Raw genomic sequence first — 20,885 nt, 5'->3', positions numbered from 1 at the left:
GATCGAGGAGGATAATGTTTTTTACGCGATCATCTCGGGCGAACACGCGCACACACACACACACACACAAAAAAAGCCATTTCCATCGCTTTTTTTCTTCATTAAACACAACAATGATGAGGTTACGGAGAGACTTTATTGCTCTCGGGCTAAAACTCATTACTCCTGCCAGACATCCGAGTATAAAAGAAATTACAAAATGGCATTTTGTACCCCGCGAATATAGCGCGTCTGGGAGATTGAGGTCGAGGGGGAAAGGGAGAGTTGATCTGTGTCAATTTCTCGAGTGAAAGTCAGACAAGGGGGCGGTGGGGAAGGCCCGACGACAAACACAAAACGCCTTTTGTGCCGCGCCGTATTTGATTACCGGCAGGAATTTCGATGGTGTCGCTGCGTAGACGCCGAACGCACCTGACCGTTTCGGGAAAACGTCTCTTGCTTCCTCAATGGCTGTGAATGGGCTTATTTGGGGGCGATTGCCGGCTCGCCATATGCTCTCAAACTTGCTCAAAACAATCAGTGTGGGCTCGTGTTACCGTGTCCAGATGGATTTCAGACAGGGTGCTGCGTCCGGGCTGAGAACCGCGGCTCGGGATCGGGTTTCACATCTCGCCGTCATATTTACCCCTCTCCTCCGCGATAGGATCCTGTTGATATGAACACAAAGCTTTATTCTGTTTTTAAAGATGTTGTGATCACAAGGGAACCAGACAGACACGGTGTACCCATTACTTATTACACAAGATGCTCTGTATAGATACTCAAAACAAAAAGAAGTTTCTCTCTTTGTTTTTGTTGTTTGCAGACACATAAACATGGCTGGTTTTAAAAACATATATATATATATATATATATATATATATATCGCCAGGCTGATATTATAATAATAGACAATTGCCGCTTGACTGAAAAACACAGATACGTTAGATACCCATGTGTTAGCTCCCAAATCTGTTTTCGGTCAATTTTAAATATAAATCTTACTTTTTAAATTAGTTGTATAGCATGAAATAATCTGCTTAGTTTTCTAATTCATGAGCTTTTAAATACATATTTTATGTATTGAATTAGTTATATAAATAAAACGATACACTATTAATTATTATCTAATTTTTGGTCAATATTTAACATATACATTTGATTTATTTTTTGTTATATAAATACAATTATATAATATTATTTATTATTTATTTATCAACAATGCCGTTCAAGGCCTTTTTTGTTTGATTTTTAAGCAGCTGGTGAATGAAAATAACAGTGCAGTTTTAAAAATATCTTTATATATTTTTGCATCAATAATAATAATAATAATAGGTATTTTTAAACGTACATTTATTTGAAAAAAAAATTCTAAATATAATATAATATATATATATATATATATATATATATATATATATATATATATATATATACGTAAAATATTTATTTTGGTTTGATTTTATTAGACTAAATAAATAATCAAAATATATCCATAAATAGTTGCCATTGTCGCAGATAATATCACACACAAACACGCTCAGCGCATTTGTTGATCTGTGCACCAAGCCTGTCTAACCATGTTTGATTACGTTATTTCTTGTCTCGTGAGACGTGTCTGTATCTCGACCTCTCGTCGCTCGTATTCCTGTGAGAATCCTCGTTTCTTCGCCGGGCCTCCCTACGGTTCGGGAGAAAGCTGTACCTTAAAACAGACAGAAACTTCATTAATCTAAAAATTGTCCACTGTGTACCTGATTTGCTTCCAATCAAGTGCTTAATGAGTCTCAATTAAGATTTATTATGCAAATTAACCCCGGCCCGCTACCGTCTATGGGGCAGGAGCTATGACAATATTTTGCTAATGGCACAATCTGTACCAATTAGAAAGGAAAACTTTCACAAGATCGGGTTTATTATAGGGCCTAAGGGTCTACAGGAAAATATTAAGTGTGTAACATATCCTAAAGTGTATATATATATATATATATATATAGGTTTTAGCATTTATTTTATTATTATCATTAATTATTTTTTACATGCTTTTTTCCACCAAACCCTCGCTACAGATGTTTTAAGGCTATATATATATTTCATAGACATGTGTAATTACGTTTTTTTTTTGTTTGTTTTTTGCCGGATTTTATAGCCACAAATAACAGCCTCGCAAAATGATCTCTAATTGGATGTATTTTTCATATTTACCAACTATGTGTCATCTTATTTTCACAAGCACTATATCAAATTTTAATTTCGGCATTATTATTAAACCTTAGCCTTGACTAAGAGGCGTTTGAAAGGAATATTTAATTAAAGCATCTGTGGAAATCAAATTGATTAATGCACGCAATAAATGGATAGCTGCAGATAAGAGCGCACCCGTTCGAAATCTTAAAGGCGTCCGTCTCTTCGCTACTTCTCTGGCGAGTGTCCAAACGGCGGCGAGTCGTAAACCTCAGGCCTTTTTTTTTTAACATGGCCGTCGATGGCTTCCCGACAGCTTTATAGCTGACAAGTTTCACGGCGCGTCACGCCGCGCAATTACACGGGAACTAATTTGATGAATCAACTCGATATTCCCGAGTCCTGGCTTGGCCTTTCAGTCCATTTTCTACCTGGAGGTCAGCGGCGGCGGCGGCGGGCGGGAGGCTCGTACGAATCGGGAAGTTTTTGTAGACAGAGATCAGGAGAGCGTGAGCGCGATGCGATATGCAAACACGATTGTTATTCATACTTACGTTGGAGGACCATTTCAGAGTAGATCGTTTGCATATTTTTGCATGTTTTAGAGTATTTCAGAGCGAATCATTTACATATTTGTGCTCTTTAGTGAACGTGGCAAATAACAACGGTTAAGTGAATTTCTCCAAGCGCTGGGTGCTTGTTTCTCGCTCTTTAATCGCAGAAGGACAGGATTTTGGCTGCTTAATTGTAGCCAGCGTCTTAAACCGCCGTGGGCTCCCAACCTTTTTTTTTTTTGGTTTTGCCAAGCAGATGTTTTGAGACTAAAACGCGGCTTTGATGCCCGGATGGCTCACACGTGTGCGTCCCACATCGTAACGATGACGATACGGATCGCCACGACGGCCTGGTTTTGATGGAGAGAGCCTGCTGTAATAAAATGTCTTGTTTGTGTCCTTGCAGAGCTCCGAGTAGACGCCCGCACGAGCCGCGCCGTTCTTCTGAAACTAACAGCTTAATTGAAACTCATTAAACAGCACTGACAGCTTAGGTGTCCTTGCAGGATATAGAATAATTCAGTTGTACTTACAACTTGATTAAGAGAACCGGATGAACATATTAATGGTTGGAGGCGTTGTGCTGGTGCAGCAGTGTGTGGATTTTTATTATATATTTCTTTTTTTTGCTCATGGTTCGTTTTTAAATGCGGCGCGATGGGATAAAACATCAACGTTTTCAGATTATACCACCATTAAAAAAAAATGGTGCTCACCAAAGCTGCATTTGTTTAATCAAAACACAGTAAAAACGGTAAACTCATTTTTACAATTTAATAGAATTGTTATATATACGAATATATTTCATTGCGTAATTTATTTATGCAATAAAAGGCCGAGTTCCTTCGGTCTTCAGTGTCACATGATCCTTCAGAAATCGTAAAAAACTTTAATGTTGAAAACAGTTGTGTTGCTTAACATTTAAAAAAATATTACACAATATTTTTTATATATTTTTTAAGAATTCTTAAATAGGACGTTCAAGAGAACAGCATTTATTTTAAATAGAAGTAAAAATGCATACAATTAATACATTAAAAATAATATCTATCTAAATATATATATATATAGATATATATTTTGTTTAATACTATTTAATAGTAAATATTATGACACGTTTTTGTCTAAAGTGCAATAACATGATTATTAATGGGCATTATTATTATTAAATAGCATTAAAAATAAATAAATAAATAAAAAATATATATATATATATTATAAAAAATTAAATAGTATAAAATATATATATATAAATATATATATATATTTTTTTATACTATTTAATTTTTTTATAAAATATTATAACACTTTATTGTTTTGTCTCAAAAAACCCTAACTAAATAAATTGTAATAACATTATTAATAATGGTTCACGCTATGTACAGTGTGAGGATCAAACCAGGCTGAAAAATGTACGTGTAGCCCTGAATATAATATTATATACAATATACTTTCTGTAGCTGGCGAATGGTATTTCACCACACATCCAGCAATTACAGCTGCATTTATAGAAAGAAATGTCATCTATATTTTTGGGGAGCAAATAACCAGGTACGTGTGCAAATGCACAGGCCTTGTCGGTTAGATAATGACAAACGGTTCAGCGACACGGTGACAAAAGATTCAATACTTGACATGAGCCTGAAAAAAAAATACACATCCCGCATCGTCTCTGCTGGAAATGAACGGCAATAGGAATTTGCCAAGAACTGATGGCCCCTATAATGAGTGTATGACTAATATTGCAATTTAGCAAAAGAAAATAAATGTGAGCAAACCAGCGAAATTATGCAGCATTACACTCCGCTGTGAAGAAGAACTCTCCCCGCTAAAGATCCCGGCAAATGTAATTTCTCCTATTAATTGCCGTGCCCTCTTGAAACATTTTCCAACTTTGTGAAAGCCTCGATCATTTTCGAGAGGAATGAGTGTGATGGAGCCCCTTTTATCTTATTTTACAAGACTTCAAGTCAAACAGAAAGTTGAACTTCATGCGATTAGAAACTTGCTGAGGCTCACAGTTCCTTCGCTCTCTGCAGACATGTTAATCGACGTGAACTTTTCTGCAATTCACACCTTTTTTTACATTTAAAGGAATAGCTCACTCCAAAAAATGCATTTTTTTATATTTTCTCTCCTCTTCTGTATTGTTTTTTATTTTTCAGCAGTGGCAAAAGGAGAACTTTTGAGAAATCGTCACACGCCGCTTTTCCACACGACGCCATTTCGTGTCAGCAATGTCTGTCGATCTCCAAAAACTCTTTACGCTTTATGATCATTTTTAGAGGAAGAGACTAAAATGCGTCATTTAATTTAATTTTAAACGTAAGATCGTTTTAGAGTAACATTCTTCCGTTAATGTGAATAAAACATTTAGTCGACGTTATCTGGTCGTTGATAATGTTCTCAAAATGTTAGGACGAAAATGTTATTTATAAACTTTTCATAGAAATTTTTTTTTTTTTTTTTTTGTAAAATGTTTTAGTTGGCTTTTTTGTTTTTTTAAATGTTGAAAAGTTTTCCCTGAACGGAAAAAAAAATCATTTGAGTTGTAAAAAATTATAAAAATATAGATAAAATAATAAAAATATTTAAATAAAGCCAAAATTAAGCTATAAATAAAACACAAAAAATAGACAAACATTTAAATGAAAACTGAAAATTAAAATAAATTTTATTCTAAATATTAATGTAATAATAATTGTATAATATATATATATATATATATATATATATATATATATATATATATATATATATGCATATATTAACTAAAAATTACTTTTAACAATTTTTCAAAATATTTGCAAACTGTTAAAATGGAGGGTTCGATTTTAGAACATTTAAAAATCGACGAGAACTTTTTGAAATAAAGTTAAATAACTTAATGGTAACATTAGCAACACGTTACTAGATCATATTTCTGTTAGCTGAGTCTGTGGCGAGCTGACAGTAATAATAATCGACTTTTAATAATCGAATTTTATCTCCTTGACAGACTACTAAAACTAATTCATACGTATCAAAAGGAGCCGCGCAGAGGCTGAGTGTTTCTCCCGTGGTTCTGGAACAGCGAAGGTGAATAAATAACGATAACGCCCGTCCCTTTAAACCTAGCCCGTGTTTTAAAGTTTAAAAATTCCACTCGGGTCCTAATGAATCCTAACACGGCCCTCCAAATGCCCCGTGTTGTTGACATTACGGGCGCACTTCCCCTTTGGCACGAGCGAATCGCGCGCAAACAGCTAATGCTAACATTCAGATTCTCCCGTAAAAGTTTACGCGGCGACCGAACGCCGCATCTGCTGGCATCTGTCGATACGCGCATTCCTGCAACTTTTTGCACCCCTCACCATTTTGCAAATCTGAAAGGGGGGATTTCCTCAAAGAAGGGATTTATAGCTTGGTGCCGGCTTCACATGATTGATAGCACACAGTGGAGCCTTTGTACAGGAAGACGCATGCCTCACTGTGGGCCAACTGCATCTGTCTGAAACAAAACATGATGCCAGGCCTTCCTGAGCGCTGGGTCTTGAGTCATCGCGAGAAGCTTCCAGTAACCTCTCTGTGGGTGTAGCGTGAAGTCGCTCGCTGGACGTGGCGGGATGCAGACCTTGACGTCCCAGCTCTGAACTCTGTTTTCTTTGATTCGCCGCGATTTTGACTCGTGTTTTGACTCACGGGTGGTTTGTGCATCCTGTGATTTGCTTGTTTTTATGCCTGCGTGGAAATGTTGGCGTTTCCGGTTACGAGATTGTCGGGGTTGAGCACGAGCGGACGACTTGCTTTTTAAGTTCGTGCTTTAGTTTGGACTAAATAACATTTTTTTTTATTTAGCCTGTTTTAAACCCGCCTAAATGGGATTTATATACTACAATTTGTAGTCTTGAAATGAAATGGGTTTGGAGTGGGATTGTTTTAAATAATAATAATTATAGTCAATTATTATTATGGTTTTAATTTTTCTTATTTTGGGATAGTGTGTATTATTATTATTTTTATTATTATTATTATGTAATATACAATATTATAATATTTAATTTTAGTTGGGTGAATGATGATGACATTTTTAATATTTAATATTGTACTATAATAATAATTATTAATTATAATAAATGGATAAATAATACATTTTATATTTATATATATATATATATATATATATATATATATATATATATATATAATTTTTACTATTTAATATTGTGCTATAATAATAATTATTAATTATAATAAATTGATAAATAGTATTATATGTATGTGTATATATATATATATATATATATATATATATAATTTTACTATTTAATATTGTACTATAATAATAATAATTATTAATTATAATAAATTGATAAATATTAGATATATATATATATATATATATATATATATATATATATATATATATAAATAAATAAACCTGATCCAATTAGCCTTAGTAAAAACTTTAATCTGGACTTTAAGTATTAAAATATTTTTGTAATCATATTAGTTTCAGTTGCCTCTAAAATGACATTCATTTTCTGACATAGAGAAGGTCGAAAAAATATGAACCAATAATATTGTTGTATTTTCCAAACATTTATTTTCTTCGAAAAACATTCTATTTTTACTGGAAACATTTTGCAGTAAAAAAGCGTCCCGAGAGCCACTTCACACCGACTCGAAATGTTTAAAAAGCCCTTAAACCTCAAATCGGCCCCGACATATTTCAGACGTTATTACTGCTAGCAGTGAATTCGATCGCAATTACGACCGGATGCGGATCCATCCCTCGGCTCCTCCCCGGATTCCCAGAATCCTTCTCCGGCGGCGGTTCACCTCGGCGTCTGGAGAGGTCTCTCGCATCTGTCTCCCTGTCCTTCGGTCGCTCGCTCGACTTTCCCCTCCGAGGCGCGCTGTTTAAAGATGTGCAGCTGCCTCACCGAGAGCCAGGATGGCCACCGTGGAGGCCTGTAGTTAGTCCGTCAGTGGCTGGCTCTGCTTGAGTGGATCCATGTGTGGCTGAGGTCCTCGCTGGGAGAAGCGCTCTAATACCTGCCATTACGCTGCCAGAGGGAGTCATTAGGAGCCGGCGGATCTCGTTGCAGATCACAGTGAGAGGAACGCCGGCCCCGGACCCTCCGGAGCCCGCCTCTGCTCTCCGCACGCACACTTCTGTTGGGTTTTTTTATTTTTTGTTTTCAGCCGTCGCTCCTCTCTTACTGTAGGCGTGTAATTTGTTAGTCGTGATTTATGATTTGGGAATTTTTTTTCGTCGTGCGTTTTGGAAATTTATTGGAGTGTCTGAATGGGAAGCTCGATAGTCTTTTGGTTGAAATTGCTCCCATTCGTCATGACGCTGACACTTTAAGTTTGTTTTAATTTCTTCTTCAGTTTCAGTGGATCTTCACATCCCCAAACTTTTGTAGTGTGTCGGTTTGTGGTTGCTAGGGTGTCCGGCGTGGTTGCTAGGTGACTGCTATGTCATTTTATTTGTAAATTGTTATCTTTCTTTCTTTCTTTCTTCCTTTCTATCATTATATCGTTCTTTCATTCTATCTATCTTTCTTTTTTCTGTCATTCTTCTATTCTCTCATTTTATCATTAAATTGTTCTCTATCTTTGTTCTTTCTATCGTTCTTTCTGTCTATCAGTCATTCTATCTATCTTTTGTTCTCTCACTTTATCATTAAATTGTTATCTATCTGTCTATCTATCTATCTATCTATCTATTGTTTTTTAATTCTATTTATCTATCTATCTATCTATCTATCTATCTATCTATCTATCTATCTATCTATCTATCTATCTATTGTTTTTTAATTCTATTTATCTATCTATCTATCTATCTATCTATCTATCTATCTATCTATCTGTTGTTTTTTAATTCTATCTATCTATCTATCTATCTATCTATCTATCTATCTATCTATCTATTTATTTCTAATTCTATCTATCTATCTATCTATCTATCTGTTGTTTTTTTTTTAATTCTATCTATCTATCTATCTATCTATCGATCTATCTATCTATCTATCCATTGTTTTTTAATTCTATCTATCTATCTATCTATCTATCTATCTATCTATCTATCTATTGTTTTTTAATTCTATTTATCTATCTATCTATCTATCTATCTATCTATCTATCTGTTGTTTTTTAATTCTATCTATCTATCTATCTATCGATCTATCTATATCTATCCATTGTTTTTTAATTCTATCTATCTATCTATCTATCTATCTATCTATCTATCTATCTATCTATCTATCTGTTGTTTTTTAATTCTATCTATCTATCTATCTATCTATCTATCTATTATCTATCTTTAATCTATCTATCTATCTATCTATCTATCTATCTATCTATCTATCTATCTATCTATCTATCTATCTATCTATCTATCTATCTATCTATCTATCTATCTATCTATCTATCTATCTATCTATCTATCTATCTATCTATCTATCTATCTATCTATCTATCTATCTATCTATCTATCTATCTATCTATCTATCCTGTTTAGTGTATATGTGACCCTGGAGCACAAAAGTAGAACAGATATTTGTATCAATAGCCAAAAAAACCCTGTATGGGTCATATTTATGGATTTTTCTTTCGCGCAAAAAATAATGAGAATATTAAGTAAAGATCATGTTCCATCTATCTGTTGTTTTATCGTTCTCTCACTGAACTGTTAAACTGTGCCATATTTGATCTATCCCTTCACTACAGACACTTAGATTCTCTACTTTCTTTTAAATCCTCAGATTGAACGAAACCTATCTTTTCAGACGTTTGAAGTTGTTCGCGTTTGCTTTTGTAAATTCTTCTTATCCATTTCAGTTGTTTTAGTTTTTTTGTTCTGACCACGCGAATGCAGACGCTGAATTTCTGCGTGGTCACAGCAAAAGGGCTAAAACACGAATCCCGACACCTCCTTGACTTTGATACGGCGTCCTTAGGCCTTGTTGACTGCGATCCTCCCGTCTCATTGGTCAACAGCACCCAGCAGGCGGGTGTAGAGGTCAGACGCCTCTAGATGTGTAACACCAGGCCCATCTGAACGCATTACCGTCCAGTCCAGCGCCAGTCCCGCGCACACTGTAGCCGAGAGCTCTTCTTTGATCGCGTGTGATTTTATTTTACATAGTCGGTGGAAATGTTTCTGCCTGCTCGAGCGCCACGCTCCCGTGAGCTGGCGCGCGCCGGAGAACGGCAGAAATGTGGGCTATTTTAGAGAGGGACTTCCTGGTGATTGTACAGATACACACAGCCGCGTGCCAACCTGCTAGCAGATGGCACGGGGATGACGTCGCCTCCGTGGTCTACTTATACTACATCCATTTCCTGTCTGAGGCTTGAAGCTGATGTAACCGGAGCGGGGGGGGGGGTCTGATTAATTGAGTTTTCAAAGGATTTTTATAACGTTGCAGATGTTCACGCGCACGTAACACGTGCGAAGCGCAAGTAATTAACAACAAAAGGTGACCGAATCAAGTAAGGAATGAAAATGTTTGCACTCGTTTAGAGCTTTAATTTAGATATTCAGGATGTAGCTTACATATTTCTTTGTATCCTATTGCTAATTTTTAATAAAGTAGTAGTTATTGTAAAAGGAGTACCCAATTAGTTAATTACTGATGCGTATCCCTATAAAAACTTTAAGAACATTACTATACTTTACAATACTGCACTATTTTCACTATTGATATTTTATTTTAATATTTTCAGTTTCAGTTTAATTTTACTTTTTATTTTAGTAATTTTTCATAATAATTCATATGTCTGTCATCTGTAATTTTTGAATAGCTTTATTCATTATTTTATTACATTTATATTTTTATTTTAAGTGTGAACAATTTTAGTACTTCAACTAGAACATATATATATATATATATATATATATATATATATATATGTTCTAGTTGAAGTACTAAAATTATGTAATAAAACTTATTTTAATTTTCAGTTTTCATTTAAATTTTTGTGCATTTTTATGTTTTGTAACTTTTCTTATATCTTTGTCATTGTTTAATTTATAGCTTAATTTCGGCTTCATTTAAATATTTTCTTTATTTTACTTTATTATTATACTTTATTGCTGAATTTTAACACTTGAACTTATTTCAGTTAATTAATTTAATTTAGTTTTTTTAAATTTTCAAGCGTTCTTTATTTTTTTCGCCTTTTATGTCAATTAAGAAATTCAACATTTCTCAAGAATTTCATTTTTTTTTCTAATTCAAATGATCGACAAAAAAAACACTTAAAATATAATATACATTATGTTTATTCGTCATATTTATAAATACAGGTACATAAATGATATATATATATATATTTAAACCATATATATTATATATATATCAACGGGAACATGTCAGTTTCATTAGTCGATCGTTTGGAACCATCCATTATAGTATCAGATTTTATGCAGCAATTAGCTGTACCCAGCGACTTTATTAAACACTAAATCCTGCCGTTGATCTCTGCACGGCTTTGATTCACTGCAGATTGTTCTCGGAGAGCTTGTGTAACGTTTGACCCTCCGCTGGCCCCCGTGGCCCTGTTTTGCAAAGGCCCACGGGAGCTTCCCGAAGCCCTGATTCAGGTCTCATTGCTTCCTGTCTATTTTGCGCGAGCTGATCAATCACGGAGACGAATGTGTCTGTCGCCGCACACGTGGCGCCGCCGCCGCCGCCGCACCTGCTCGATACCCCCGCGCTGAAACACTGCCATCTTAGCGGCTCTTGACAGATGTTCCCCACTTCAGAACGCGTCTGCGCGAGCGCGCGCCCGCCGCTTGCGAGGGGGCAGTTAACCGCACTCGTCTTCGAGAGGATACGTTCGCGTGTTTAATCGAATTAATTACACGATATCCATCAAACGAACAGCATATACGAAGATCTCCTCGCATCTGTCGCTGCACGGGCCTCGTTTTTAGCCAGGTTTCTTTGTGTTTTCTCCTGCATGTGGCTGAGGTAGCACACGGTGTCCAGATCCCTCCATCAGGGACCTCATCAGCCTCTGAATTTCCTTCCCCTCTCGCCTCAGGCCATCCATATTCATTTCCTGTACTGATTTAGGCCCAATGAAGAAAGAAAGCTGGCTTCTCTTTCTTCCCCCCACCGGTCCTCCCGCCTGCCGCCCTGCGTGACAACACACTGTAATTGCATTGGATTAGTATGATAGTGTACACAGCCTGGGTCAAATACCTATTTGAGAGATCACGGCGCCAGCGTTCGCGCAATCCTTTGTTTACCCGCCGTGCCTTCGTTCAAACTCACGTGCATTTTTTGCCTGCGAGACGAAATAAGAACATAAATTACGGCCGGCTTGTTGATTGAAACAAAGAAAAAGCACCGAATGTGTTATGAAAGCCGCGACACCAAAAGCTGAACTGTTTGCGTGCAATATATCAGAATGGTAATGTGCATTTCTAAACAAACGGAGCCGTAAAATGCAATAAATACGAGACTGGCCAAAAAAAATCAAAATGGATCATGAATATAGTACAAATTAAAATGCTTTAGCAAACACAAAAAGTAGCAAAATTTTGATTATTGCAATTTTTGTTACTCTAATGCATTTTCGAAATGAAAATCAACAGTTAACTTTAGCATTATTAAACGTACACTCACAAACCGGTTATGTCATATTACTCTGTTTGTACGAATAAAGTAAATGCATTAAAATTGTAGTTCGTTTGACACAAAAAGCTATGAAAAAGCACAAATACGTAAGACGACTAAAATTTTTACTGTAGAAAAAATTGTATAAACATTGCTGCAAAATGAACATTCAATTGCATTTTATTGTTAACTTAACCCGTAAATTTATGCCATAATCGCATTGAGCTTAAGATATGAATGTCATTTAGTCAACAAACGTTGAAATAGAGTAAATGAATAAAAAAAAATTTTGTTATGCCACTCAGATTTTTATCGTAGCATAGAACAATAGCTATGGGAGTAAATAAATGCATAAATAAAGGTCGAATTTCCGTAGCGACGCAAGAAAAAGCATTAAATTGTTAATTAAAAGCAATTAAATGTTGTTTACGCCATAATCTCATTGATCAGAAGCTAAAAGTCATTTTCTAAACAAATATTGTTGTGAAATGGATTAAATGCATAGTTTAAAACAAGAAAAACGAATCATATTGCGAAAAACAAAAGGTTAAATGTTCACTTTCCAAGTCATCTTAATTTAAAAGTATTTTAAACTTTTTTTTATGCAACCTGATTTTTATTGTTTTTTTTTGTTATGCCACTCAGATTTTTATCGTAGCATAGAACAAAAGCTATAGAAATAAATAAATCCATAAATAAAGTTCAAATTTCCGTAGCGACGCAAGAAAAAGCACTAAAAATTGTTAAACGCTTAAATGTTGTTTACGCCATAAACTCATTGATCAGAAGCTAAAAGTCATTTTCTCAACAAATATTGTTGTGAAATGGATTAAATGCATGAATCACATCGCGAAAAACAAAAGGTTAAATGTTCACTTTCCCAGTTATCTCAATTTAAAAGTATTTTCATGCAACCTGATTTTTATTGTCGAAGGGAAATAAGAAAAAGCGCTTAATTAAAAAAAAAAACGTTTAATTCCATAATCTCACTGATCAGAAGATAAAAGTGGTTTTTCGAAATGCATATTTGTGAAATTGAGCAAATGTCTGTTTTGTTTGCGACACGTAAACAACTGCTACAGCAAAAAAGCGCAAGCGAAAGCTAAACGTTGAAAAAAACGAATTCTACAAGGTCATCCCTAAACGTTAAAATATTTTCGTATTATGTAAAGAGTCCAAAACACCAAGCTATTTGAAGTTACCTCACGGTTTAGTCGTTTACACGGCATATATATTTCTAACGTTTCTTTCACTAGCTGCTTTAAAGAGGAGCGACGTACGTGTCGGTAATGTAATGTGCTATTGCTATGTAGATTTTTGTGACGGATCCGTCTTTGATGTGTGCTTTTCTGGTGTCTGTCATCTCAAACAAAGAGGTGACGAGCCGCGCCATTGTCGGACGGGATGATATCGTTACATTAGCCGCACACACGAGAATCAAACCCCATGATTACGCCGGTGGGTGTAGCTTTTTGTTCTTCCAGGGGGGAGGAAATTGACGGTAATAAAAAAGAAGTCAGATGACTTAACTCTGTAATTACTGGCCTGTTTTTCGTGATCCCGTATTCTATTTAAAAGCTAAGTCTCAAATGGCTGCTACTTACCAGTTAAGATTAATCCCGCCATTAAACCTTTGGCGTTCGGAGAATGCAGACTCTCTCTCGAAAAAAAAGGTCTGCCGGTGAGATGTAGTAAGTGTGCGTGTACATTAGACTCTGTAAATCTTTCGGCTGCGTTCGACATCAAACGCGCACACACACACACACACACACACACACACACACACTCGGATAAAGTCACCTAAGGCTCAGATCATGAGTGCTAGGAATGTTCTACCGCCCACAGGCGCATTGAACAGACAGATACTGCGGTTTGCAAACAGCCCACATTGATCATTATTCATGAAAGACAGTCATATGAAAGTTTCTCTGCGTACGGAGACGGACGGCCCGCATAAAAGATGCAGTCAGACGCGCACACATGACCCTAAATGTCGTGTGTTTATGTGGGCGGCTGGGTTTCACGCATGTGCGCCCGCTTGTTTGTTTGCCTGCTGAAATTACAGCCCGACGCTCGTCTTTGAATACAGATGCTAAGCGCGTATTTGTTTTTATGGGCATTTGAGCCCGTATGTTTACATGCTATAATGATTAAGTCCGTAATGAGGTGCGTTCGGTGCGGATTCGGCAGGCCCCCGTGAGTAATTGACCCGTTTTGATAAACGCCTCTGAATGACACCGGCATAATTCACCCTAAAAGTTTGCACTGTCACCGGGATGAGCTAACTGTCTCGCGCAAATATATGGGTGCAATTTTCGAAATAGGTTTATGGCAATCCTTGGGAGAGGAGGGCGAGATAGTGATATTACTGACTTTATTACTCTAGCCGAACATCATTCGGCACCTTGCCCTTTTTGTACCTCCGTTTCTCTCTCTATCCCTGCTGTCAAGTAAGGCTAGGGCTTTGTAGGATCGCATAACCCGCTTTCTGCTCGCGGAGCTTGATGAATTGCGTTAAACGCAGGTCTCGGCAATAAGGGTCCGGCTGGCGGCTTGCGTTTTTACATGCCCTGCTGACATTTTCGCTGGCCCTGAGGCAGAAACGGCTGGTGCGGGTGTTGTTTAGCAGCGTATTTTTAAATGAGGTGTCGGGAGCGATGTATATTTTTATTAAACATTAAGATTTCCGTACCAGTGGAATTTGCCACGGAAACACTTATCGTTAGTAAACTATATGTTAGTTAACGTGGGTGGAAAATACTCCCGAAGCATTAAATAATCTTACTTAATGTTGATTTCAACATTTATTAACACCAGCGGTATTTTGCTACGGTTGAAATATTATTATAATTTTTGTAATTGTTTCGGGCGAATTACGTTTAGTGTCTTGTAGTAATTTCGTTGTGTATTTATATGTTATTTAGTACATCTGGTTAAAATAAATAATAAGGGATGTTGCCTTGGCGACTGGCTCTTTAGTGACTAGCTGTTTTTATTTCATTTCATTTTATTTTTAGTAGGTTTTTGTGATGCTTTCAATATCCGATTTTAGTTTTAGTTAACCACAAAAAACACGCACAAAAAAATCAAAGTGCCAGTTTATAATATCTAACGCGAACAACAGTAATAGCATTTTTACTAACTTTAACGGAGATTCATAAATATGGCAACTAATGCATCGGTTAGGTTGTTTACAATAAATGGATATTTTATTACCAAAGCATTCAATGTTTTCCAATTGTTACTAACTAGCAATAATCGATAAGCCAAATTAATTCATTAGGAAGTCGGTTAATATGAAATCAAACGTGGCGTAAATGCATTAAATAACAGTAAAAATAAATAGCATTTACCATGTGACATTTTCCACCGCTTTGATGGCTTTGTTGCTCATTTGCAGCACTGTTTTTTTTTTAACATCTGAGCAATTAAGGCAAACGCTTCTGAACCTCACTCACACCGACCTCATCCGGTCATTTTTATTGTCAAGGCCTGCAAATGTTATTAGTCACGATAGGTGTGGCACAATATTGCCGTTATATCATCTATTTTTAGTGTTGTTGTCGCAAATTGCTACGTCTCTCCGGTATTTCCAGCATAAAAGCTTGATGCGCAGCATATTTTCATAAACTGTCATGACAGTCTAAGCTTTTGTTACATTAGGATAATTGGACATTTTCGGGTATCATTGTCGTTATTATCAGCTTTTTACGCAATTAAGTGCGGTTATAAATCGCTGTTTGGACTTTTCAGCCCCGTGTTTGTTTTTGGGCTTGTCTGTCAGACCCGTCCCGGATCGGGTCGGTAACCCTCACACAAAAACATACGGGCCCGGCCTATACGGTCGCGACATACAGGGTCTGCCTTTAAATAGACGCGGACAAAAGAATCACTGTTGCAATGCCATCCAGCTCTGATCCCACAAAACCTTGGACCACTCCCTTCTTGGCTGCCAGTGAATACTTCCCTTTAGCGCCGTGATCGGCGTCGACTGAAAAAGTTCCTTCTTCTTGCACGGCTGAAGGCTTGTGGGCTGGGAACGGGCTCTGCTGACTGGCAGCGATCAATCATAAAGCAGGAACGGGCTAATGAAGAAGACCATAGTTTATTAAAGGGCTCGTGGGGGAAGATATTACTGCAGGTCCCGGATTTAGCAGAGGATACACACACACAGGCGGTTACTGTAAAGCTACAGAGGTGTTTACCCAACGCTGCAGTCCATTAAGCGACCCGCTCGTGAATATGACCCATTTATAAAGGCACGTTGACCGAGCGCCGCGGAAGAAGGACGTTAGTGAAAATAGGGTCCGAGGTGACATTCACGCGACGGCCGACAGGTTTTAGGCTGCGAGAGTAGCTTACAGCTGGTCTTCGACACAAACAGAACAGATTTTTTTTGTTGTTGTTGCGAGCACAGGTGACGCAAAGCTAAACTAATGAGTTCATTTAAAACAATTCATTGGAATGTGATTTTAAATAGCATAAAAATACATTTTTATAAGTAATTTGTTTAGTTATATCAGTAATTGTTTATATATATTTATATTTATATATATATATATATATATATATATATATATATATATATATATATATATATATATATGTATTTATATATATATATAAGTCTGAAATACATAACCCTAAAATCACAAAGGTTATGTTTAAACTGAGTGCATAAGTATATGTATAATTAATAAAAAAATAAAAAAAAAAAAAAAAAAAATATATATATATATATATATATATATATATATATATATATATGCCTTACACTACCATTCAGTTCAGTTTAAATTTTTTAAAATAATTTTTTTAAATAATTTCATTCGTTTTTAAAACAAATTAATATTTTTTTTCATCAATGACGCTTTAAACTGATCAAAAGTGACAGTAAAAGTATTTTGTATTACAGATAAATGCATGAATTAATAATTAACAAAACATTACATATTTAGAGCACGAGAACAGAAAATAATATATAATATACATATATTAAAAATAGATATATTTAAGAGCACTGCATTACTGTATTTTCTATCAAAAGCTCGATAGCCTTGGTGAGACATCTTTTTTTAAAAATATCATCCAACTTTTGAATGAAGCGTAACATGGGTTTCGGACCCAAATTCATGCAAACTAAAGATCAAGTATCTTCAGAAATCTGAGCGTACTGTCACACAGCTAAAAAAGGTTAGCTTAGCTAAAAGATAAACAAAAGTGGTCAGGAAATGACCCCGCGAGACGCAAAATCATATTTCAGGTTGAGTTAACAACAGTTCACTCATTAAATCACTGGGCTGGGTCAGATGATTCAGATCCATAATTCAGTGTGGGAGGAGGATGTTGACGGTTAACATCGAGCGCTTCTTGAGAAAGAAAGGTGAGATTCCTCAGACGAGGGGGCACACTGAGAGTTTAGAAGACAAATGAGCAGCGAGGGAGTGAAAAATGCAAAGCAGATGTTTTTTAGCCATTTTTTTAATGGCAGTGAAACATTACTGATGCCATTACTGAGCTCTTTTATGGCTTCTTTTAATCCTTCCTCCCGCCCGAGGAAAGGAACCCCTTGTGGTGCAAAGCAGCCTCTTTGCTTTAGAGCGACAATTTGAAGCCATTTCCAATTCATTTCCTAATCTGCCACGAGGCTTTGCAGGGCTTCCTTTGCAATTATTATTTCTCTGAGAGACAGAAAAAAGGCAGAAAAGTGGAAAGGCGCTCCTTCTTTCAGGTAAATTTATTGTAATCCTTCGGATGTGTATTTCTCAGAGTCATCGCTCGCCACGACGCAAATATGGCTCTCTCGCTCATTTCCTTTTTTATTTACAAAATTATAAACACAGGCGCCGAAGCTCCCGCACTCCCCCAGACGAGCAGAAGCTGCAACGGGAACTTTTCTCTGTAGTGAAGTAGTATCCATCTGATCCAGGATGGGAACAATTGTATTTATCATATTTTTTTCTTGCGAAATAAAATTAAGCAACATCCTAAATGATTGTAACCTATATATCTATCTGTTTTATATATAATATATATCATTTTTATTATAAAATTGCAATATTTATTTTACTATATATTTCATTTATATATGTATGTGTGTGTGTGTGTTAAGGAACAACAGTGACAATAATAATTATAATGTTATAAATGTAAACACACACACACATTATATATATATATATATATATATATATATATATATATATATATATATATATATATATATAATATCTGCATTTATATATAACATAAATAAAAATATATATATATAATGTATCCTTTTGACAATATTTAATATTTGCATTTTCATTATATATATTTATAATAATATATTATATTAAATATTTACTAAAATATATAATTAAATTATATAAAATACCTAAATTATATATGTAGCAGATTTAGTTCCATAACTAACTAACTATCTATCTATCTATCTGTATGAAACTGCTTAATTATATAGCAATAAATTAATAAATATAAATAAGTATAATATTATATATATATATATATATATATATATATATATATATATAATTAAATTAATAAAAATGACAAATCGTATAAATAATATAAACTGTTTATACAATATAAATAATATTTAATAATATCATTTACTAAATGATAAACAGATGCCGAGGCTCCCACACTCCCTCAAGAGAACAGAGCAAGCAACAGGAACTTTTCTCTGTAGTTTTGACGCATCCGTCTTTCAGCGGTTTGCGTCCAGTTTTGTAGGACGGGTCAGTGAATCACCGCGAGTATATGAAACACCCACGCCGCTCCAATCCCAGCATCTGTCCAGAAACAATCGCGCTTTCCCGAAGGAAGCGAGAGATGCGTTTAAATAACGAGGTTTCCGTACCGCCATTAAACGCCGATTGTAAAACGCGCGGCCAGGTGCTCGAGGAGCAGCAGATCAGCATGATGGGTAGCCGGCGGTGAGTCGTGTCTGCTGCCTGCATTAGACCCGTCCTATAAAGCTCACAGGAGCACTTCCAAGGGTCTGGGCTGGGGCCGAAAATGAGAAGGAGATGAACTGGAAGGCTCCATCTCTGTGTCCGGCGTGCAGTATATCACCGTGATGGCAGCCGCATGGGCGTGTGTGCAAATGCGCCGCTCATAAATATCTCCGCCCCCCCCCCAACAGGGGCCACTCTGACGGTGAAGGCGAAGGGATGTCGCTGTCGGAGTGATTGAATGCCCGTGGTCCACAGCCCCGGTGTGGGAGGCCCTCCGCCGAACGCTGGCCCGGGGCTCTTGCTAGCGCTGTTTGTTTGTTTGTTAAAAAATTCGTCAGGTTTCATCCCCGTTAATTGTCCTTCCGAAAACCTTCGTGCTGTTGAACAGCCGTCAAGTGTCGGGGGTTGGGGGCAAGCGTTCGCATTTTCGTCATTCGTTTGCACATTATTTACATAAAAAATTGCAAAAATGCATTGCTGCGTGTGACTCTGGACCACAAAACCAGTCGTGAAGTTCAAGTCGAGCCATACGTCATTTGGCTGAGATGCAACTATTTGAAAATGTGGAATCTGGGGGTGAAAAAAATATCTAAATATTTAGACAGTCATCTTTAAAGTTGTCCAAATGAAGTTCTTAGCAATGCATATTACTAATCAACAATATTTTCATATATTTACGGTAAAAACGTTTATTTGGCATATGAATAATCGTTTGACAGCACTAATATTACATCTACTTATATATAACATAAGAAAATAAATATATAAATGTATATACATGTAAAAAGAAATTATATATACTGTGTATTTATATATGCATAATAAATAAACAGTACACATACATATAATGCGTAAATAAAAACATTAATTTTGGATGCAATTTGTAATTTTACAGCAATATATATATATATATGCAAACCCATATATGTATATGTGTGTGTGTCTAAAGAATCCTAATCTTAGTATATATCAACATAAATATTGAGAGATATACAGACTAATGCCAAAAGGCTGTAAAGCAGTCGCTGTTTGATGTCTAGGAGACCAAACAGGAAGTTATTTTAAATGCATATTTAGAACAGTAAAGTATGTACTTATGGAAATGGAGTCAAATCATGTCATTATGTTTTAGACAGGGCATCTCTCTTCTTTTTTCATTTTCTTTCTCCCACATACACAGTCTCTATCCTTTCTCATACACAGACATTGTAGATAATAATACCAGTAATTAGCTTCAGTTGCTTTGTTATAATTGGGGGCAAGGGGGGGGTTATTCATTCATTGAGATTTTTCCCCCTGTAATTGCATACTTACACATCACTCAGGCCTTCGTACGCATTTCCTTTTTTAACATTCCTTACCGTTTATTTCACCAGCGCTGTGTTGTGTGGGTTTTTTTTTTTCTTTGAGTCACTGGAAGGTCCAACATCTGCTCGCAGGTCGACGGCGTTCTCGAAAACTGCCGTCTTTTTTCCTTTTTGGGTCCACGGCTGTCTCTTCCCTCATATGACCGAGCTTTGACACTGTCCAGGTCCGCCCTAGTTGGCAAAAGAACGAGCGATAGAGAAAGGGAGAGTTTATTTCCTGTT

General features: G+C 36.0%; 1 protein-coding gene and 1 long non-coding RNA gene across 2 annotated transcripts in view; one reads left to right on the top strand and one right to left on the bottom strand.

Annotated features, from left to right (window-relative positions):
- Window positions 1-20,885, top strand: part of LOC122332810 (teashirt homolog 2) — a 52,556-nt gene that overhangs the window by 5,965 nt on the left and 25,706 nt on the right. The window lies entirely within an intron of this gene.
- The window catches only part of LOC122332811, a 37,561-nt gene continuing 35,604 nt past the window's right edge, over window positions 18,929-20,885 (bottom strand). The window contains exons 3-4 of the long non-coding RNA XR_006248538.1: window positions 20,658-20,834; window positions 18,929-19,866 (exon numbers count right to left, since the gene is read on the bottom strand). This is a non-coding gene — a long non-coding RNA (uncharacterized LOC122332811). The remainder of the gene's footprint in view (window positions 19,867-20,657; window positions 20,835-20,885) is intronic.

This window comes from Puntigrus tetrazona, unplaced genomic scaffold, assembly GCF_018831695.1.
Source record: "Puntigrus tetrazona isolate hp1 unplaced genomic scaffold, ASM1883169v1 S000000148, whole genome shotgun sequence".
NCBI lineage: Eukaryota > Metazoa > Chordata > Actinopteri > Cypriniformes > Cyprinidae > Puntigrus > Puntigrus tetrazona.
Note: the sequence above shows the minus strand (reverse complement) of the source record. Positions and strands in the feature narration are given on the sequence as shown.